Here is a 24577-nt window from a genome sequence, read left to right as displayed (position 1 = left end):
GAAATATCAGGAGAACCCAGTACCACTGGAAAGAAGAATCAGTTAGAAGTCCTGCAAAAAATAAGCAGCCAAGAGAAGCATCTGCTTTCTCCAGAGGGCCTGAGACTCCTCTTTTCAGCTGAGAAATGCTGATGTAAGCAGGCAGAACAGGCAAAAGGGACACAATCATAGCAAATAGTCCCATCCAAATACCTCATTGTTCCTGAGACTCTACTACCCTGCCATAGACAGTGGTGAAGGGCCATGAGAGAGGATAGAATTCACAAAAAGGATGCAGCCATATTACGGGTCCCAGTCCAGGAAGACTCTTTATCCCCATGGACCAAAGACTCTCCAGAGCCACCAGGTTGGAAAACAAGTTAGGAGGGCAGAATCAGCAAAAGGGAGCCAGTAACATCTGCTGGCCCAGTCCAGGAAGTCTCTGACCATTCAGACCTGAGACTTTCCTCTACTGCCAGGAGATACTCAGGCAATTGGGAGCACTGGTAGGGAAATTCCACCATGTCCTTTGCCTTTTGAGAGACCAGCAGCCATGGCTGGGGAAACCTCCTCACTCTCCCTCAACCAGGATCAGCAGGAACCAGAAGGAACAACAGCAGCACCAGGTAAACATTGCAGGCCAAAAAACACCAAAAAGCTCTTTAAATTAAACTGCCATTGGAACTGCAGCCCACAAAAGTGGGCCAATCCTCATAACAAATCTAAATGGGGGACTATCTACTATAATGCAAGATTTAAATAGGACCCAGAGTTTCTTCACACAATAGACAAAATGTCTAGGATACGTTTAAAAAATATATCCATTACAACAAGAACTACTTAAATGAAAATATAAAATCAACTGTTGCCAATATGGAGATGCATCAAATGCATACACCAACCTGGATTGGGAGGAATGCCTGAGATCACAGCATAAAATCTGTAAGTAGAAACTAAAGACCTGAGCTGGAAGCCCCCTCCCCCCATGGCAGCCCAAACTGCAAAACCTCACTGTAGCAGAAAGCAGCACTCTCTGAACAAGTGAATATACCTCAGTCCAGCTCCAACTGGGGTTTTAATTAACAAACGTGGACTGCTCAATACAAGCTATGAATCCCCAACAAGCAGACAGAGGCTTTTGGTGACGGCTGACCTTAAAGAGCCAAAGGACTTCTCTGTCCCAGGAGGGAGAGCCCAGAGGACCAGGTGCTATCTCTGGCTGGTGGGTGAAGCTGGGGGGGCAGCATGGACTAGCCCTGAAGGGGGACTTTCTGTCCCTTTTTCTCTCTCTCAATCTGGGTGGCTCAGTGGAGAAAGCTACAGCCATTTTCAGTTCACAGCACTCTAATCCAGACAAGGGTGGAGATAGCAGAGTCAGAGAGACAAGGAACCTATTTAAATGCAGATGATAATCCTCTAAGGCATGTAACTTCCCTAAGAGGAAGGAGGTGGTGCCCAGCCCTACTACCAGCCTCCCATTCAGAACCAGACCCCACAGCCTGGGAGAAAACAGCCAAAAGAGAAACTAAGCAGGCCACACTTCCTTACACCAGTCAGGAGCAACAGGCTGACAGATGCCACCTTCTGGGCAGGTTAGGAAAAGCACAGTGGCTAGGGGTCTCACAGAGTGTGTCAGTCTTCTAAGACACATCCTCAAGGAGACCTGATATTGAATAATTCCCCCTTCTGAGATCTGAGCCTGTTCTGGTCTGTGAAAATCTCATTGGGGTAACCAAGAAAACCAGCTGCCTAGACAACAGAAACTACAACCTATACTAAGAAAAGTGAAGTTATGGCCCAGTCAAAGGAAAAACTTATGCTTCAATTGAGATACAGGAATTGAAACAATTAATACTAAATCAATTCAAAAAGTTTAGGGAAGATAGGGCAAAAGAGATGAGGTGTATAATGAAAACACTGGGTGAACATAAGGTAGAAATCAAAAGTTTGAAAAAACAACTGGTAGAATCTATGGAAATGAAAGGCACAACACAAGAGATGAAAGACCCAGTAGAGACATACAACAGAAGATCTCAAGAAGCAGAAGAAAACACTCAAAAACTGGAGAACAAGACACCTGAAATCCTACACACAAAAGAGCACATAGGGAAAAGAATGGAAAAATATGGGCAATATCTCAGGAAATTGAATGACAACATGAAACATGAATGTATGTATCATGGGTGTCCCAGAAGGAGAAGAGAAGGGAAATGGGGCAGAAGCAATAATAGAGGAAATAATCACTGAAAATTTCCCATTTCTTATGAAAGACATAAAATTACAGATGCAAGAATCACAGTGTACCCCAAACAGAATAGATCTGAATAGGACTATGCCAAGACACTTAATAATCAGATTATCAAATGTCAAAGAAAAAGAGAGAATCCTGAAAGCAGCAGTAGAAAAGTGATCCATCATATACAAAGGAAGCTTGATAAGACTATGTGTGGATTTCTCAGTAGAAACCATGGAGGCAAGAAGGAAGTGGTGTGATATATTTAAGATACTGAAAGAGAAAAACCACCAACCAAGAATCCTCTATCTGGCAAAACTGTCCTTCAAATATGAGGGAGAGTTTAAAATATTCTCTGACAAACAGACAATGACAGAGTTTGTGAACAAGATACCTGCTCTACAGGAAATACTAAAGAGAGCACTACAGACAGATAGGAAAAGACAGGAGTGAGAGGTTTGGAACACAGTTTTGGGTGATGGTAGCATAGCAATGTAAGTACACTGAACAAAGATGACTGTGAGCATGGTTGAAAGAGGAAGGTTAGGAGCATGTGGGACACCAGAAGTAAAGAGGAAAGATCTAAGACTGGGACTGTATGTGTAACTCAGTGAAACCTAGAGTGCTCACCAATTGTGATAAAATGTACAAATATGGTTTTACATGAAGGAGAACAAATGAATGTCAACCTTTCTAAGTGTTAAAAATAGGGTGGTATTGGGGGAAAAATACAGTCAATGCAAACTAGAGACTATGATTAAAAGAAACGTTGTATTATGCTTCCTTTAATGTAACAAAGGCAATATACCAAAGCTAAATGCATACAAGAGGGGCACATAAGGGAAGGGTATGGGACTCTTGGCATTGGTGATGTTGTCTAACTCTTTATTCTACTTTAGTTTAATACTGCCTTTCCTTTTGTTGCTTCCTAGCTGTCACGTTTTACTTTATTTTATTTTTCTCTTTCTTTTTTTCTTTTTCTTCTGTCTCTCTACTTTCTTTGACTCTTCCTCTTTCTTTGTGGAAGAAATGGAGATGTCCTTATACAGATAGTGGTGATGGTGGTGAATATATAAATATGTGACTATACAGGGAACCATTGACTGTTTACTTAGGATGGAATATATGGTGTGTGAACAAAACCATCTTTAAAAAATGGGTTGATGAAGAAATCTCGAGGGCACTATATTGAGTGAAATAAGTGAGACACATAGGGACAAATACTGCAGGGCCCCACTGATATGAACTAATTGTAGCATTGTAACATAGAAATGTAAGTTACCAGGATATAGAATGAGGCTAAAGAATGGGGAACGGTTGCTTCCCCATTCTTATGAGCAGAATGTTCAACTAGGTTGAACTTAAATGTTTGGAAATGGACAGAGGTGACAGTAGCATGTTGTAAGAAAAACTAACAGTCTTGAATGGTGTGTGAATGTGGTAGAAAGGGTAAGCTCAGAGTCACATGTCACCAGAAGGAAAGTTGGAGTATAAAACAGTGAATCTTGTGGTGGGCAATGTCCATGATTCACTCTACAAATATTAGAAATCTCTTTCATGAAGTAGAAACAATGTATGACACTATAACTAGAAGGTAATAATAGAGGGGCATATAGTGAAAAATAGACCTATTGCAAATTATATACTACAGTTAGCAGTATTTTAACATTCTTTCATCAACAGTAACAAATGTACTATACCAATACTATGAGTCAATAATGGAGCAGGAGTGGTTGGGATATGGGAGGATTTGAGTTTCCTTTTTTTGCCTTTATTTCTTTTCTGGAGTAATGAAAATGTTCTAAAAACTCAAAAAAAAATTAATTGTAGTGATGGATGCACAGCTGTATGATGGTACTGTGGACAATTGATTGTACACTTTGAATCTTTGGATAATTGTATGGTATGTGAACAATCTCAATAAAATTAATTAATTAATTAATTAACACAGCCTCTGTGGCCTATAAGATCATAATTAAAGAGCCAATGTTCATATCACCTAAGGCCCAAAAAGAGAAGAGAAAGAAAACAGGGCTAAAAGAGTATTGTTTGGAAGACATGTCCTTAGATGTGCTGATATTTATTGTTTGGTGGAAATTGTACATTTCACCATGGTTTCATAAAGCTATTTTTTAATTAAATTCAGTTTTATTGAAATATATTCACATACCATAAATCACCTATGGTGTACAATCAACTGTTCACAGTACCATCCTATGGTTATGCATTCATCACCCCAATCTATTTCTGAACATTTTCCTTATATCATAAAGAATCAGAGTAAGAATAAAAAGTAAAAGTTAAAAAGAACACCCAAATCATCCCCCTCCATCCCACCCTATTTTTCATTTAGTATTGTCCTCATTTTTCTACTCATCCATCCATACACTGGATCAAGGGTGTGCAATCCACAGGGCTTTCACAATCACACTGTCAACCCTCGTAAGCTACATTGTTATACAATCATCTTCGAGATTCCAGGCTACTGGGTTGGAATTTGATAGTTTCAGGTATTTATTTCTAGCTATTCCAATGCATTAAAACCTAAGAAGTGTTATCTATATGGTGCATAAAGATGTCCACAAGAGTGACCTCTTGACTCCATTTGAAATCTTTCAGCCGCTGAAGCTTTATTTTGTTTCATTTTGCATCCCTTTATGGTCAAGAAGTTGGTCTCAATCCCATTATGTCAGGGCCAGATTCATCCTCAGGAGTCATACTTTGCATTCCCAGGGAGATTTACACCCCTGGGAGTCAGGTCCCACATAGCGGGGAGGGCAGTGAGTTCACCTGCCGAGTTGGCTTAGTTAGAGAGAGAGGGCCACATCTGAGCAGACTCTTAGGCACAATTATAAGCAGGTTTAGCCTCAACCTTGCAGTAACAAGCTTCATAAGGGCAAGTCTCATGATAGAGGGCTCGGCACATCAAACCTCCAGTCGTCAATGTTTGTGAGAACATCAGCAACAGTCAGGTGAGGAAGTTCAACACTTCTGCATCCTCCCCCAGCTCCTCAGGGGGGCCCTGCAGATATATTTTTACTCTCTGCCCAAATTACTTTGGGATGTGTCACTATTTCACTCTAACCTATACAAACCTACCAGGTCTCACTTACTATTCAAAGTTCCATGCAATGGTGGTCTTTGAACAAACTGCTGTAGAAGTTATATTGTTTAGAAAATATAGATTCTGCACCAAATAAACATTTCTTCCCTTGGTCTCACAAGAAAGTTGAAGTTTTAACACACAATAAATTTCAACCTTCACCCTTTGGACTGATTTGCCCTAGTCTTAGCCAGATCTGCTTCATTCATTTCTCTAATTGAAGGCTGGGCTCTTTGTCAGCTTTTCGTTTTTTAACAGTTGCTGTATGCGCTAATCCTGACATTCATATCTGCCAAGCTCTAGCTCTGCTTCAGGTGTCACACAGATACCCAATGTTCCAGAGACCAATCAGGTTATACACAAAGGGATCAGCATCTCAGAGTTTGGAGACAGCCATTACAATTCAGGAATAGATTTGACTGCCGTTAAGAGCTCACGATCTAGGGAGCATTAGGATAATCGTTCCCCTGTTAGGCTGTGTTCTAAGACTCAATTCTGAGTTTACACATTGTAGTTAGTCCTTATTGGTGAGCATTATACTGTTTTCCTTTGTTTCTGGCATACTTCACTCAAAATGCTGTCTACAGGATCCATTCACCTCGTTGCGTGTCTCACAGCTTCACTCCTTCTCATAGTCGCTCAATATTCCATTGTATGCATACATCACAGTATGATGAAAATAGTCTGGAAAGAGATAGTGGTAAAGTTACACAGTATTGTCAATGTACTAATGTCAAAGAATTGTCCACCTAAAATGGCTAAACTTATTTTTATGTTTTGTGTATTTTACCAAAATTAAAAATAAAAAGTTAAAAAAATAAAAACAAAAATAAAATAAAATAAAATGTCATACAATACAATATAATAGTAAGGGCAGGAAACAACACCACTACCAAGAATCCCATATCCTTCCCTTATATCCCCCTCTCATACACATTTAGCTGTGGTATATTGCCTTTGTTACGTTTAATGGAAAAAAGTTAAAAAAACAAAAACAAAAATAAAATAAAATAAAATGTCATACAATACATTATAATAGTAAGGGCAGGAAACAACACCACTACCAAGAATCCCATATCCTTCCCTTATATCCCCCTCTCATACACATTTAGCTGTGGTATATTGCCTTTGTTACGTTTAATGGAAACATATTACAATGTTACTGTTGACTCCAGTTTGCTTTGATTATGTTTTTTCCCAAATACCATTCCTTTTTCAATACTCTGCATGGTTGACATTCATTTGTTCTACCACATATGAGGGCATTTTTATATTTGTACATTGGATAACAGTCACTCGCCACTCTGGTTTTTGCCAAGTTATACAGACTCAGTCTTTATCATCTATCTTTATCTCTGGTGTCATACATTCCCTTATCCCACCTCTTTCAGCATTACTCACAGACATCTTTGTTCAGTGTACCTACAATATTGTGCTACATCACATAGTATTATGGTATCTATTTCTGGATCTATACAATCAATCCTGCCGAACATTCTGTAGTCCTTCACCATCAAATGCCTGATCTCCACCCTCTTTCTATCTCCTGGTCACCTGTGTTGTCAGCTTTTAACTCTCAAAGTTTGTTGATTAATGTTTGTTCATATTAGTGAGACCATACAGTATCTGTTCGTTTGTTTCTGGCTAACTTCACTCAACATAATGTCCTCAAGTTTCATCCACCTTTTTATATGTTACATGTCTTTGTTCTGTCTTACAACTGCATAATATTCTATCATGTGTATATACCACAGTTTGTTTATCCATTCATCCATTGATGGACATTTGGGCTGTTTCCATCTCTTGGCAATCGTGAATAATGTCGCAATAAACATTGGTTTACAAATGTCCATTGTGTCTTAACTTTCAGTTCCTCGAAGTATAAACCCAGCAATGGAATAGCTTGGTCATATGGCAGATCTATATTTAGCTTCCTGAGGAACCTCCACACTGTCTTCCAGAGTGGTTGCACCATTCAACATTCCCACTAGCAATGAATAAGTGTGCCTCTTTTTCCACAAACTCTCCAACACTAGTAATTTTCTGTTTTTTGGATAATGGCCATTCTGGTAAGTATGAGATGATATCTCATTGTGGTTTTGATTTGCATTTCCCTAACAAAAAGTTTTGTTTTACTCAACATCTTGATTTGAAAGTTTACTTTCTTAATATGAAGTTATTTCTATAATATCACTGTATTTATTTTTATACAATTTTTGGGGGGAGCGAAGTAGATGCCAGAGAAGAATAACCTAAAGGCACCAAGTTGCTAAGTTCTAAGTTCAAATAAGGATTGTTTTCTGGTTCTTTGTCTCAACATAATTATATGTCAGTATAAGACTCACAGTCTTTCTCTCCCTTACCAGGAAGTCCTTCGAACCTAAGTGAAGCAAATGAGCGTGGAGTCCAAGAAGAAGACTAGAAAGTGGGGAAAGTGGGAGACAGAATAGAATTTCTGACCCTCCACCCCAGAAGATACTCCTATGGTGGACAGGAATATCAGTCTAGCAGGGTTTGCTTTGAGGTCCCTGTCAAAGTTGTAGAAATAGGATAGATTGCAAACCTTACCTCATGTGTCCAGATTAGACTTCCTCTAGGTCAGAGATAGCTGTGACATCATTTATGGTATGGTGTGGGATCCAGAATGCCTCACAAGTTGTCCATAAGCCCTTGAGTTTGAAAGTAACATAGAAAGAGCTACAAATATTTTGGGACTGCACTGAGCCACAGTCCCAAATTTAACTAGAAGTATAATCTCTTGAGTTAGACCAACAGGATGCTGGAGGTGAGGGTAGGGTGTAAAAGAATGCAGACTCAGCTCGATATTTGTGGACTATCAAATGGAGAAAGAAATAACTGGAATCCCACACCAGGGAAATTTGTAAGAAACCTAAAGATCTTTGCTGAAAGAACAGACCGCAAGATCATCAGTTATTGATCACAATGGCAGCCTGCACTGGTCAGAGAATCTCAGAAGGATATGGACAGAGCCTCTTCCTTTATTTGTACCAATCTTAGGCTCCCAAGGGACAGTCTGGATATGAAGAAATGATAAATGGAATTTAATCCTATACATTTTAAACTTTAAAAGAAATTTGTCTTGTAGAATATGTACCTTTACAGTTACTATAACCACACATCCATACACCCACATGCACACACACAAACACACGCACACACCTGATTCCTATTTTGACCATCCCTTTTGTAGTTTGTTAATATTAATGCAGTGCTACTCTGTATTTTAAAAGAATAAATGCTTTATAGGAATTAAACTGCAAAACTCATTTGCATTCTTTTTGGATTTGGGTGTGATGTGTGTATTACAACAGTTGATGCGCTGATAATATTCTCCAACCAAACTTTGAAATATATTTCCCTTTTCCTTTTTCCATAGCATAGACAGTAAGAATCAGAATTTTGTGGACAAAAATTTCACCTTTGTCCTTAAACATTCATTAGAATTACTAGAGTTTGGGAAAATTTTAATAAGTAAACTTACATCAGATGGTTGTATGTACAATTAATTGATGCCATTTAGCCTCAAATTATGATTATTAGCTGTGCTTTGCAGAGGATTTAACAATTGAGCTCTATTAAAATTGGATTTCTTTTTCACATAAATGATCTTTAAATGTGTTTCACAATTTTTATCAAAATTAATTAGAACTAGTAAGATCTAGTGTGTTGTCATCTTCCCATGTTAATTCAAATTTTTTCTTCTAAGAGTTTAATGAATCATTTTATAAAGGCAAATAAGTCTTACTAATGAATTCTATTTGAAGCCAATTAAACTATGTAATCATAACAATTTGCTAAATCCCCTAATCTAACTTTCAGCCTAAGAAATGGTTAGGGTAATAATAAAGTGGCCCCATATATTTAAACATAAACTGGTCTTGAGCAAGATCTATTTTGCATATTTATTGAATTCATTTTTATTTGTACAAATAGAAGCTAATATATTTGCCTGTATTGTAAATATTTGTCTTTAATGCACTAAAACAATCTTATATTTGCATTTATTTCAATTATTATTATTTTAATTTTGAAATATAGAGAAAGTACTGATGTTGCTACTTGGTAAAAATGATATTTAAAGAGCTTGGGCCCTAAAGGGATTGATTCTAATATGATATGTGTATCTCACTCCACTACTTCCTAGCTGTGCAACTTTGGGCAAGTTATTTAACTTCTCTGTGCTTCAGTTTAGTCAGCTGAAAATAGAACATATTAGTACTTACCTCATAGGTTTGTTAGGAACACTAAGTTTATTATACTTAGAACAGTTCTTAGAACATAGTAAATATTAGCTTAATAAGTGAATAAATATTAATAAACATGGTAAATGCATACATTTTAGACTATCATATTTGTCATGCATATGTATATATATATTCACATGTATAACATTTTGAGTGGATAAATTAAAAGTTAGCATGAGGAGAGGCGGGGCAAGATGGCAGACTGGTGAGCTGTATGTTTTAGTTACTCCTCCAGGAAAGTAGGTAAAAAGCCAGGAACTGCGTGGACTGGACACCACAGAGCAATCTGTCTTTGGGCATACTTCATACAACACTCATGAAAACGTGGAACTGCTGAGATCAGCGAAATCTGTAAGTTTTTGCGGCCAGGGGACCCGCGCCCCTCCCTGCCAGGCTCAGTCCCGGGGGAGGAGGGGCTGTCAGCTCCAGGAAGGAGAAGGGAGAATTGCAGTGGCTGCTCTCATCGGAAACTCATTCTACTGATTCAAACTCCAACCATAGATAGACTGAGGCCAGACACCAGAGACTCTGAGAGCAGCCAGCCCAGCAGAGAGGAGACGGGCATAGAAGGAAAACAACAAGAGAAGCTCCAAAGTTAAAGCAGAGGATTTTTGGAGTTCTGGTGAACACAGAAAGGGGAAGGGCGGAGATCAGGCCTTGAGGCGCATATGCAAATCCCGAAGCAAGGCTGATCTCTCTGCCCAGGGCACCTTTCCTTAATGGCCCTGGTTGCTTTGTCTATTAGCATTTCAATAACCCATTAGATCTCTGTGGAGGGCCGTTTTTTTTTTTTTTTGTTTTTTTTTTTTAAATCCTTTTTGCTTTTTCTAAAACAATTACTCTAAGAAGCTCAATACAGAAAGCTTCAAAGAATTGAAATTTGGGCACGTCAAGTCAAGAGCAGAAATAAGAGAGCTCTGAGACAAAAGGCAATAATCCAGTGGCTGAGAAAATTCACTAAACAACACAACTTCCCAAGAAAAGGGGGGTGTCCGCTCACAGCCACCATCCTGGTGGACAGGAAACACTCCTGCCCATCGCCAGCCCCATAGCCCAGAGCTGCCCCAGACAACCCAGTGTGACAGAAGTGCTTCAAATAACAGGCACACACCACAAAACTGGGCGTGGACATTAGCCTTCCCTGCAACCTCAGCTGAATGTCCCAGAGCTGGGAAGGGGGAGCAGTGTGAATTAACAGAGCCCCATTCAGCCATCATTTGAGCAGACTGGGAGCCTCCCAACACAGCCCAGCAGCCCAGAACTGCCCTGGGGGGACGGCACTCACCTGTGACATAGCACAGTCATCCCTCAACAGAGGACCCGGGGTGCACAGCCTGGAAGAGGGGCCCACTTGCAAGTCTCAGGAGCCATACGCCAATACCAAAGACTTGTGGGTCAGTGGCAGAGACAAACTGTGGCAGGACTGAACTGAAGGATTAGACTATTGCAGTAGCTTTAAAACTCTAGGATCATCAGGGAGATTTGATTGTTAGGGCCACCCCCCCTCCCCGACTGCCCAGAAACACGCCCCACATACAGGGCAGGCAACACCAACTACACACGCAAGCTTGGGACACCAATTGGGCCCCACAAGACTCACTCCCCCACTCACCAAAAAGGCTAAGCAGGGGAGATCTGGCTTGTGGAGAACAGGTGGCTCGTGGACGCCACCTGCTGGTTAGTTAGAGAAAGTGTACTCCACGAAGCTGTAGATCTGATAAATTAGAGATAAGGACTTCAACTGGTCTACAAACCCTAAAAGAACCCTATCAAGGACAGCAAATGCCACGAGGCCAAAAACAACAGAAAATTATAAAGCATATGAAAAAACCAGACGATATGGATAACCCAAGCCCAAGCACCCAAATCAAAAGACCAGAAGAGACACACCTAGAGCAGCTACTCAAAGAACTAAAGATGAACAATGAGACCCTAGTACGGGATATGAAGGAAATCAAGAAGACCCTAGAAGAGCATAAAGAAGACATTGCAAGACTAAATAAAAAAATGGATGATCTTATGGAAATTAAAGAAACTGTTGACCAAATTAAAAAGATTCTGGACACTCATAGTACAAGACTAGAGGAAGTTGAACAACGAATCAGTGACCTGGAAGATGACAGAATGGAAAATGAAAGCATAAAAGAAAGAATGGGGAAAAAAATTGAAAAACTCGAAATGGACCTCAGGGATATGATAGATAATATGAAGCGTCCGAATATAAGACTCATTGGTGTCCCAGAAGGGGAAGAAAAGGGTAAAGGTCTAGGAAGAGTATTCAAAGAAATTGTTGGGGAAAACTTCCCAAATCTTCTAAACAACATAAATACACAAATCATAAATGCTCAGCGAACTCCAAATAGAATAAATCCAAAAAAACCCACTCCGAGACATATACTGATCACACTGTCAAACATAGAAGAGAAGGAGCAAGTTCTGAAAGCAGCAAGAGAAAAGCAATTCACCACATACAAAGGAAACAGCATAAAACTAAGTAGTGACTACTCAGCAGCCACCATGGAGGCGAGAAGGCAATGGCACGATATATTTAAAATTCTGAGAGAGAGGAATTTCCAGCCAAGAATACTTTATCCAGCAAAGCTCTCCTTCAAATTTGAGGGAGAGCTTAAATTTTTCACAGACAAACAAATGCTGAGAGAATTTGCTAACAAGAGACCTGCCCTACTGGAGATACTAAAGGGAGCCCTACAGACAGAGAAACAAAGACAGGACAGAGAGACTTGGAGAAAGGTTCAGTACTAAAGAGATTCGGTATGGGTACAATAAAGGATATTAATAGAGAGAGGGAAAAATATGGCAAACATAATCCAAAGGATAAGATGGCTGATTCAAGAAATGCCTTCACGGTTTTAACGTTGAATGTAAATGGATTAAACTCCCCAATTAAAAGATATAGATTCGCAGAATGGATCAAAAAAAATGAACCATCAATATGTTGCATACAAGAGACTCATCTTAGACACAGGGACACAAAGAAATTGAAAGTGAAAGGATGGAAAAAAATATTTCATGCAAGCTACAGCCAAAAGAAAGCAGGTGTAGCAATATTAATCTCAGATAAAATAAACTTCAAATGCAGGGATGTTTTGAGAGACAAAGAAGGCCACTACATACTAATAAAAGGGGCAATTCAGCAAGAAGAAATAACAATCGTAAATGTCTATGCACCCAATCAAGGTGCCACAAAATACATGAGAGAAACATTGGCAAAACTAAAAGAAGCAATTGATGTTTCCACAATAATTGTGGGAGACTTCAACACATCACTCTCTCCTATAGATAGATCAACCAGACAGAAGACCAATAAGGAAATTGAAAACCTAAACAATCTGATAAATGAATTAGATTTAACAGACATCTACAGGACATTACATCCCAAATCACCAGGATACACATACTTTTCTAGTGCTCACGGAACTTTCTCCAGAATAGATCATATGCTGGGACATAAAACAAGCCTCAATAAATTTAAAAAGATTGAAATTATTCAAAGCACATTCTCTGACCACAATGGAATACAATTAGAAGTCAATAACCATCAGAGACTTAGAAAATTCACAAATACCTGGAGGTTAAACAACACACTCCTAAACAATCAGTGGGTTAAAGAAGAAATAGCAAGAGAAATTGCTAAATATATAGAGACGAATGAAAATGAGAACACAACATACCAAAACCTATGGGATGCAGCAAAAGCAGTGCTAAGGGGGAAATTTATAGCACTAAACGCATATATTAAAAAGGAAGAAAGAGCCAAAATCAAAGAACTAATGGATCAACTGAAGAAGCTAGAAAATGAACAGCAAACCAATCCTAAACCAAGTACAAGAAAAGAAATAACAAGGATTAAAGCAGAAATAAATGACATAGAGAACAAAAAAACAATAGAAAGGATAAATATCACCAAAAGTTGGTTCTTTGAGAAGATCAACAAGATTGACAAGCCCCTAGCTAGACTGACAAAATCAAAAAGAGAGAAGACCCATATAAACAAAATAATGAATGAAAAAGGTGACATAACTGCAGATCCTGAAGAAATTAAAAAAATTATAAGAGGATATTATGAACAACTGTATGGCAACAAACTGGATAATGTAGAAGAAATGGACAATTTCCTGGAAACATATGAACAACCTAGACTGACCAGAGAAGAAATAGAAGACCTCAACCAACCCATCACAAGCAAAGAGATCCAATCAGTCATCAAAAATCTTCCCACAAATAAATGCCCAGGGCCAGATGGCTTCACAGGGGAATTCTACCAAACTTTCCAGAAAGAACTGACACCAATCTTACTCAAACTCTTTCAAAACATTGAAAAAAATGGAACACTACCTAACTCATTTTATGAAGCTAACATCAATCTAATACCAAAACCAGGCAAAGATGCTACAAAAAAGGAAAACTACCGGCCAATCTCCCTAATGAATATAGATGCAAAAATCCTCAACAAAATACTTGCAAATCGAATCCAAAGACACATTAAAAAAATCATACACCATGACCAAGTGGGGTTCATTCCAGGCATGCAAGGATGGTTCAACATCAGAAAAACAATCAATGTATTACAACACATTAAAAACTCGAAAGGGAAAAATCAATTGATCATCTCAATAGATGCTGAAAAAGCATTTGACAAAATCCAACATCCCTTTTTGATAAAAACACTTCAAAAGGTAGGAATTGAAGGAAACTTCCTCAACATGATAAAGAGCATATATGAAAAACCCACAGCCAGCATAGTACTCAATGGTGAGAGACTGAAAGCCTTCCCTCTAAGATCAGGAACAAGACAAGGATGCCCGCTGTCACCACTGTTATTCAACATTGTGCTGGAAGTGCTAGCCAGGGCAATCCGGCAAGACAAAGAAATAAAAGGCATCCAAATTCGAAAAGAAGAAGTAAAACTGTCATTGTTTGCAGATGATATGATCTTATATCTAGAAAACCCTGAGAAATCAACGATACACCTACTAGAGCTAATAAACAAATTTAGCAAAGTAGCGGGATACAAGATTAATGCACATAAGTCAGTAATGTTTCTATATGCTAGAAATGAACAAACTGAAGAGACACTCAAGAAAAAGATACCATTTTCAATAGCAACTAAAAAAATCAAGTACCTAGGAATAAACTTAACCAAAGATGTAAAAGACCTATACAAAGAAAACTACATAACTCTACTAAAAGAAATAGAAGGGGACCTTAAAAGATGGAAAAATATTCCATGTTCATGGATAGGAAGGCTAAATGTCATTAAGATGTCAATTCTACCCAAACTCATCTACAGATTCAATGCAATCCCAATCAAAATTCCAACAACCTACTTTGCAGACTTGGAAAAGCTAGTTATCAAATTTATTTGGAAAGGGAAGATGCCTCGAATTGCTAAAGACACTCTAAAAAAGAAAAACGAAGTGGGAGGACTTACACTCCCTGACTTTGAAGCTTATTATAAAGCCACAGTTGCCAAGACAGCATGGTACTGGCACAAAGATAGACATATAGATCAATGGAACCGAATTGAGAATTCAGAGATAGACCCTCAGATCTATGGCCGACTGATCTTTGATAAGGCCCCCAAAGTCACCGAACTGAGCCATAATGGTCTTTTCAACAAATGGGGCTGGGAGAGTTGGATATCCATATCCAAAAGAATGAAAGAGGACCCCTACCTCACCCCCTACACAAAAATTAACTCAAAATGGACCAAAGATCTCAATATAAAAGAAAGTACCATAAAACTCCTAGAAGATAATGTAGGAAAACATCTTCAAGACCTTGTATTAGGAGGCCACTTCCTAGACTTTACACCCAAAGCACAAGCAACAAAAGAGAAAATAGATAAATGGGAACTCCTCAAGCTTAGAAGTTTCTGCACCTCAAAGGAATTTCTCAAAAAGGTAAAGAGGCAGCCAACTCAATGGGAAAAAATTTTTGGAAACCATGTATCTGACAAAAGACTGATATCTTGCATATACAAAGAAATCCTACAACTCAATGACAATAGTACAGACAGCCCAATTATAAAATGGGCAAAAGATATGAAAAGACAGTTCTCTGAAGAGGAAATACAAATGGCCAAGAAACACATGAAAAAATGTTCAGCTTCACTAGCTATTAGAGAGATGCAAATTAAGACCACAATGAGATACCATCTAACACCGGTTAGAATGGCTGCCATTAAACAAACAGGAAACTACAAATGCTGGAGGGGATGTGGAGAAATTGGAACTCTTATTCATTGTTGGTGGGACTGTATAATGGTTCAGCCACTCTGGAAGTCAGTCTGGCAGTTCCTTAGAAAACTAGATATAGAGCTACCATTCGATCCAGCGATTGCACTCCTCGGTATATACCCGGAAGATCGGAAAGCAGTGACACGAACAGATATCTGCACGCCAATGTTCATAGCAGCATTATTCACAATTGCCAAGAGATGGAAACAACCCAAATGTCCTTCAACAGATGAGTGGATAAATAAAATGTGGTATATACACACGATGGAATACTACGCGGCAGTAAGAAGGAACGATCTGGTGAAACATATGACAACATGGATGAACCTTGAAGACATAATGCTGAGCGAAATAACCCAGGCACAAAAAGAGAAATATTATATGCTACCACTAATGTGAACTTTGAAAAATGTAAAACAAATGGTTTATAATGTAGAATGTAGGGGAACTAGCAGTAGAGAGCAATTAAGGAAGGGGGTACAATAATCCAGGAAGAACAGATAAGCTATTTAACGTTCTGGGGATGCCCAGAAATGACTATGGTCTGTTAATTTCTGATGGTTGTAGTAGGAACAAGTTCACTGAAATGTTGCTATATTATGTAACTTTCTTGGGGTAAAGTAGGAACATGTTGGAAGTTAAGCAGTTATCTTAGGTTAGTTGTCTTTTTCTTACTCCCTTGCTATGGTCTCTTTGAAATGAAATGCTCTTTTATTGTATGTTTGTTTTCTTTTGAACTTTTTTTTTCATACAGGTGATTTGAAAAAAGAAGGGAAAGTTAAAAAAAAAAAAAGAAAAAAGACAAACAAGGGGAAAAAAAAAAAAAAAAAAGATGTAGTGCCCCCTTGAGGAGCCTGTGGAGAATGCAGGGGTATTCGCCTACCCCACCTCCATGGTTGCTAACATGACCACAGACATAGGGGACTGGTGGTTTGATGGGTTGAGCCCTCTACCATAAGTTTTACCCTTGGGAAGACGGTTGCTGCAAAGGAGAGGCTAGGCCTCCCTGTATTTGTGCCTAAGAGTCTCCTCCTGAATGCCTCTTTGTTGCTCAGATGTGGCCCCCTCTCTCTGGCTAAGCCAACTTGAAAGGTGAAATCACTGCCCTTCCCCCTACGTGGGATCAGACACCCAGGGAAGTGAATCTCCCTGGCAACGTGGAATATGACTCCCGGGGAGGAATGCAGACCCGGCATCGTGGGATGGAGAACATCTTCTTGACCAAAAGGGGGATGTGAAAGGAAATGAAATAAGCTTCAGTGGCAGAGAGATTCCAAAACGAGCCGAGAGATCACTCTGGTGGGCACTCTTACGCACACTTTAGACAACCTTTGTTAGGTTCTAAAGAATTGGGGTAGCTGGTGGTGGATACCTGAAACTATCAAACTACAACCCAGAACCCATGAATCTCGAAGACAGTTGTATAAAAATGTAGCTTATGAGGGGTGACAGTGGGATTGGGAATGCCATAAGGACCAAACACCACTTTGTCTAGTTTATGGATGGATGTGTAGAAAAGTAGGGGAAGGAAACAAACAGACAAAGGTACCCAGTGTTCTTTTTTACTTCAATTGCTCTTTTTCACTCTAATTATTATTCTTGTTATTTTTGTGTGTGTGCTAATGAAGGTGTCAGGGATTGATTTAGGTGATGAATGTACAACTATGTAATGGTACTGTAAACAATCGAAAGTACAATTTGTTTTGTATGACTGCGTGGTATGTGAATATATCTCAATAAAATGATGATTAAAAAAAAAAAAAAAATTAAGCACAGGCACTGCTAAAGTCTGCTGTTGCTATCTGAATTGTATATTCAGCTATTTAACCAACTACATCACTTAAACGGGAGGTAAAAACCACTTCATTTGAAGTCATGGGAATTCTTTGAAGACTGGAACTTCTCTTTACCCTTGTATTTTAATTTTATTCTTAAGATCCTGTCAGATAAAATTGGAGTCTTAACATCCCCATAAATCTGACATTTAGGCAGCTGTTTTTGTGATTCACCCATTATAAATAATCCTCAAAAATGGTTTGTGCTTCTACTTCCTGTCAATAATTGTCACTGCAAAGTAAGTCATGTTATTAAAATATTTTGACCCAATGAAAAAAAAAAAAAAAAAAAAAAAAAGTTAGCATGAATTTAAATTTACTTTCTTTTTATTTTTAGAGTATTTTATTTCAGAAATTTATAGAAAAGACATCAAAAATGGCTTTTACTTACACCACTTGTATATTCCTTTAAACATATTTAAAATAAAATACAGTAAAAATATCAAAGCATACACGTTTTAAAATGCAACAATAAAGATAAAAATGAAAATGAAATTCCAATTCCCTCTTCCCAAAGATAAAAACAACCCCAAACTATTAAATTTCCTGAGTACCCTTCTAGAAAAATAGTACATACAATAAAATAGTACATGAAGACATTTATATAATATTATACCATACTTAATATAGTATTTGTATGTACTGTTTAACAGCTTGCTTTTTACTTAATTATATTTTTATATATATCCACATATATTCTTCATTTTTTGTGCAGCTGTATATATTAAAAACACTAAAATGAACATTTGCATACATATGTAACTTTGTACACTTCAGGAGTTCATTTTCATCACTGACCCTCTAGCAGTGCAATCATAGTATTAAAAGTTATGCTTATTTGAATCTTTAGTATTTTTTATATAGGACATTATGTTTGCCATATTGTCAAGACTATGGATTCTGCCATGTAATGCTATCTTCTGGAGAGCATTGGTTTTAGTTTTAGCTGACAATTTTCTTGTTTTGATGGCAAATTCAACTGTGGTTGTCAGCAGCTGAAACTTCTCTCTTTTTTCCACTGTCTACTGCCTTTCACTGGCTGTCTTGGATTCTTCCTTGTACATGAACAACTCTGTGGTCAGTCAAGGATTTGGTAGAGGTTTATACATAGATTTTGGTGCTTTTCCTTCTGGGACTCCCATCTTCCTAACATATACCCTTTCCATTTCCAACCACTATGGCAGCCTTTATTGCTGACCTCTGACTTCTCAAGCCAACAAAATGGTAGCTTTCTATACAAGCTACAGCTTCCCAAGTTTAAGAATTGCATTTGGGTGGAATGCCAAATAACTATATTTTTCTCAATGTAGTTTTTCTTCTTTCAAGTGTTGAATTCCCTCCATTTTTAAAAAATGTTTTGTCCAGCATTTATAATTTTTGTATTTGGAAGGGGTAGACGGATTCAAACTGCTCTACCATTAGTATACAGTCTTTTTAACATGCTAAATGACATAATCCTTCTTATGGAAGTTTTGGTCATGCAAATACAACATTTCATTGTGCATAAAACTATTTCTTAAATGACATAATTGGGCAATTTATTTTTCTTTTAACTTGTTCTATTGTTTTGCAATTCTTGTAAGCTCATTCCCATGAAAATGTTTGCATGGTAACTAGTGCTCTACAATTCAAGATATTTCAGAGTGTACTGCTGATCCACACCCACCCCTCAACCCCTGGTCACACATCATTTCTTCAGTGGTTGTCTGATCAAAGCAGCATTATAAACCAAGGGATGATTTAAAGCCTCTCTAACCAAAGTATAGTCCATGGATCAATTTTTTTTTAATTGCAGAAAATCATGCAAAATTCTTTGAATGAAAGAACTTTCACTTATATGCAATTTTCAAAAACTTCAAATAGACTTGAATAACAAATACATTTTTTGCAACATGCGATTATGCATGAAATTATGAAGCAACAAAGGATATATTGTAGGAAAATATAATATGTAGCTGACTTTTTTTTACATTTTTAGTAAGTTTATACACAGTATATTATTAAATTGGCTGCTTGGATAAGAAATAGTGTCTCTTGCTCTCTATATATATCAACCCTCTTATTAATCCATTTGCTAGTTGAATGTAATTCTTAAATGTCATGGTTAATTTGTGAATCTAAGTACACTATAATGGTCAAATGCTGAATTCTGCCATGAAAATACTCATCTTAGACACTTCTTTTAGTAAAGGTGTAGCTTTTGCTTATTAATATGACCCTGCAGGAATTGTCATTATTTTAATGATTTTAGAATGTGACAATTTACTCTATAATACATATATGATTGCATTGCCTCTACGATTTCTGCCACATGATTGTTATTTAACAGAAGGAAAGGAGAGGACATCTGGGGTTTCACTATATAAGGATGCCACTTAAATGGTAGATTCTGCCTATGAAGTAAAATATTGAAAACTGTTTTCTAAAGAGAGGAATAAGAATGCAGAAAATAAGGAATGGTTGAAAATGAATCTAACTATATTTTATTATATCCTTTTATTTATTTGCTTCTATTTCTAGCTGAACTTATTTAAGATACTTTGTATGCTCTTTTTTCTTAAAATTTTCCTTCTTTATAGTTATTACAATTTGTAAAGCTTAAGTTTTAAGTAAATATACAAATTCAGTCCTGATTGATATGATCCCCTAATCAAGAACTAAAAATATATATTACGGTAAAATATAGTTTGCCCATTACAGAGTTGGTGAACTACTGGAAGGTAGAAAATTGGTTTTCAGTTGCTAACCTGTATTACTCCACTGATAGACTAATTGCTGAAAACAGAGCCAAACACATCACACAATTCTCATCTAGTTCATTCTTTCTATTCCAATAATGGCTAATTCCAGATGTCAACCAAAAGCTCAGGAATTCATGATTTAAGATAAAGAAAGAGCCCTGGCCTTCTAATACTTCTCAGAGATGTTTAATGCACTCCTGCTTCTCTAGATGCAAAATGTTCTTAATATGATAGTTTACATTTATATAAGTGACAGAGATATAGGAAAAAATCTCATTCTAGTTTGTTATTTGTTGTGCTAACATTCTAGTTTATTTGTCATTCTATCTCAAACTTAATATTTATCAATATATTTTAAATGTTTTAATTGTTTCTGAAATGTTGATGAAAGTGTGTCCCTTAAGAGAAGGAAGTTATATTCCATTTTATTTTATATTTACATATAAAAGAAAATGTCTATGTAATACAAAAGCTTACAAAAGTTACTACCATGTCATTTTCATTAAATGCAAATACGTTAGTTTCTTTAATCTATAAATATTTAGAGAATCTGCATCTGTAAGAGGAGTTTACAAAGCACATTGGAATCCTTATTCTGCTTCAGGATTTTTTTTTCTTTTATTTCTTTATTATATATGCTACAGATGTGCAAAACTTAGGGCAAAGAGAGCATTTTGCCTATTGACAATGAGTCTGGATGCTTGGACCTATTATTTAAGAGTCACTCATCAACGTTTCCATTTCTTTGTTTCAGAGTATGGTTACACACCAACCAATTAAAATTAGCCAAAACAGAGATAGAAGAAGCATTATGGGTTGTTTCCTTTGATAATTTATCTTAAAATATTGTATATAAATATTCAGAGCATAAGAGGAAATTAAACTCTTATTCTTATAATACAGGCAAAGTTTAACAAACATGAACATGTCTTGAATAGTTTGATTTGTTTTCTTAAATAATATAGAAAATATAAATTCCTTTGTGCGCAATATTTAAAAGATTAGTTATAAAATTTATCACATTTCATATTCTTTATTCAACTATGAACTATGTGCAATGTTTTCATTATTGGACTATCTTTTCCTTTAATTTCCTCAAAATATTTTAAAGGCTTATTGAATAATGATATACTAAAAAGTTTCTGTATTATAGTTATGGCTTTGTTAATTAGAATCAGAGTCTCTTTTTTGAAAAGCCAATGAAGTAGTATAGATTTTCTTGATCTAGAAATAGTAGTTACCATTGTATTTACTGGGAGACAAAATGTAGAGAATAAAAACTATGTGTACTTTTGGTATTATCAAGAGATATATGTTTTAATGCAGGAAATGCTGTCCATGTTTTCAATTTCAAAATAAGAATTTTAGGTGAACAACCCTAATAACCCTAAATATCATAGAGCTCTTTTATCTACAAAAACTTGTTGAATTAATTCCTTTTTGTATATAAGCTATTTCTCAGAGTAATAAGTTCCAATCATGTTGTAAAAAGTAGGACTTCTTTCTTCTTTAAAAATCTCCACTCAGGCAGTTACAATGTAATTAAAAGATGACTGGGCGTAAAAGATTTGAATTTAAGTCATGAGCTCTCCAGAGATACTGTGGCCTGGGCTATTAATTCAAATAATCTGAGCTCCATTTTCCTCAAATCTACAATGAAAGTACTACCTATTTTTCAGTATTTTGGGGAAAATGAAATAAGATAAAGTACATTAAAGTGTTTTGTATTCTATGAAACACTCTAGCCATAGACATTATCCTAGTATTTTGAAATTTGGTGAACAAGGCAAGCTCTTAGTAATTTTATAGAAATGAATCACATTATTCTTTTAGCCTTTGTATTTCCAGACTGAAAAAGTCTGTTTTTTAGACTTACCTTTTTAAAATTTCATTAAAAAAAAAAAAAAAAAAAAAAAGATTTGTTAGTGCCCACTAACTGTTAAGCACTTCAGTGATTATTGTTCATGGACCTATGAACAAAGCAGGTTTACTCTCTTTACTTTTATTCTAACCTCTTTGTTGCTTATTCAATACTTCTAAAATTGTTCAACATAAATCCCGCTCCTGGTTGAGATTTGTAAATATGGCTCTGGGGCAGAAACACTGAGAGCAGCGATGCCCCAGTTTGAGGAGAAAATAAAGAGTCCATCTCTCATTGTCATTCAAAAGAGCAATAAATAGAACTGCCCACAGTATTTTAAGTGTGATGGTCCATTATAAGGAAACATTTCTACTTTCTAAGTTTATTGTCCAATACTCTTAATACACTTCCCTCAGGCTTTCTCTTATTATGGTGCTTTTCTTTTTCCTTCCTGAAGTACAATAAACACATTTCCACTCAAACAGATTAGTCCTTTCCAACTTTGACTGTTAACCTAGTCAATTCAATGAGTTAGTATACTAATGTGAAAATACGGAGAATAAAAATATCATCAGTGGGCAGTTTCACCAGCTTTGTGTGATGGCTGCCTCTGGACTTCAGCTGCCAGTGCACTGAGGGCCGGGCGGCGTGGACAGCACCCCGGCACCCCGCGCCCCGGCACCCCGCGCCCCGGCACCCCGCGCCCTGCGCCCGCCGCCCCCCGCCTCAGCGCCCCATTGCCGCCACCGCCAGCGCCCAGCGAGCTGCCCAGGTGCAGGTCATAAAGTGTGTGGTGGAGGGAGACGGAGCTGTAGGTAAAACTTGTCTCCTGACAGTTACACAACCAATGCATTTCCTGGAGAATATGTTCCCACTGTCTTTGACAACTATTCTGCCAATGTTATGTTAGATGGAAAACCGGTGACTCTGGGCTTATGGGATACAGCCACACAAGAAGACTATGGCCGATTACGCCCCCTCTCCTACCTGCAAAGACATGTATTCTTAATTTGCTTTTCCCTTGTGAGTCCTGCATCATTTGAAAATGTTCGTGCAAAGTGGTAGCCTGAGGTGCGATACTATTATCCCAACACTCCCATCATTCTAGGGGAACTAAAACTTGATCTCAGGGATGATGAAGACATAGTTGAGAAACTGAAGGAGAAGAAGCTGACTCCTATCCCAGGGTTTAGCCATGGTCATGGCGAAAGAGATTAGTGCTGTAAATACTTGGAGTGCTTGGCTTTCACACAGCGGGGCTTCAAGACAGTGTTGGATGAAGCTATCAGAGCAGTTCTCTGCCCACCCCCTGTCAAGAAGAGGAAGAGAAAATCCCTGCTGCTGCAAATATCAGAGCCCCTCATTCCTTACTCTGTCCCACTTGGAACCTTTGTACCCTTTGCTCAGAAACGGTAAAGCCTTTGCACTCGATGCCAAGTTTTTGTTTACAGATTATTTTTTTGTAAGACCATTTTTAACCAATCAGTAATTTCAAGGTTTTGTTTGTTTAAAGCGTAAGAGTTCAGACTTTCACATTCTATTAAAATTTAGTCCTAAATGGCAAGCCTTCTTAAAGCCTTATTTTACAAAAGCCCCATTCTTGCTCAGATTAAGAGTTGTCAAAATACCTTCTTAAATAAATTGCATTGTTATGTTACCAACAGGAAGCACTAAACTGTTTTAAAGACCTTTGTCTTCAGGAAGTATGTAACTTCTGACATTAGGAAATGCAGACACTTTCCAACTAATTTTCAGGTACATAAAGCCTGGAAGTGCAGACTCCTCAATGAAATGTTGCCATTTAATGCATTAGATAATTTATCAACCCATGTTCATTACATGGCATTGTACTCTATATCTTAATGGAATGAGTATAATGACTCAATTCTCTGGATCAATCTTTTTGATTTCATGGAGAATTTTTTTAAATTAGCTTATTAACTTTTGCTGAGATTTTGAACAGAAATCTGATTCCAATGTTTCCTCTAATGAAGTGTTCTGCTCTTAGTGGAGGGTATACTGGGCTGGAGTGTGTGCAGCGCTTGATGTGATCAAAGAATGAATTCAGTATTTTGACAAAATATGAAGTGGAGATTAATTTACACTACATTGTACACAGAATAAATAAACTGAATAAAAATATCATCAGTGGATAAAAATTGGGTGAATAGGAACATTTTTTTTCAGAATATGAGTACAGCACCATAAATGTCATAATCTGCCCCCCCCAAAACACTGTTTCACTATTTGCTGCCTAGCATTTTATAGCCTTTCTTACTACAAAAGCAATGGCATAGACA

At 37.4% G+C, this 24577-nt stretch overlaps 1 pseudogene; it reads left to right on the top strand.

Moving 5' to 3' along the window:
* The first annotated feature begins 243 nt into the window (after positions 1-243).
* Positions 244-23693, top strand: LOC119535362 (annotated as a pseudogene).
* The last annotated feature ends 884 nt before the right edge of the window (positions 23694-24577 follow it).

This window comes from Choloepus didactylus, chromosome 5, assembly GCF_015220235.1.
Source record: "Choloepus didactylus isolate mChoDid1 chromosome 5, mChoDid1.pri, whole genome shotgun sequence".
In the NCBI taxonomy this organism is placed as follows: Eukaryota; Metazoa; Chordata; class Mammalia; order Pilosa; family Megalonychidae; genus Choloepus; species Choloepus didactylus.
Note: the sequence above shows the minus strand (reverse complement) of the source record. Positions and strands in the feature narration are given on the sequence as shown.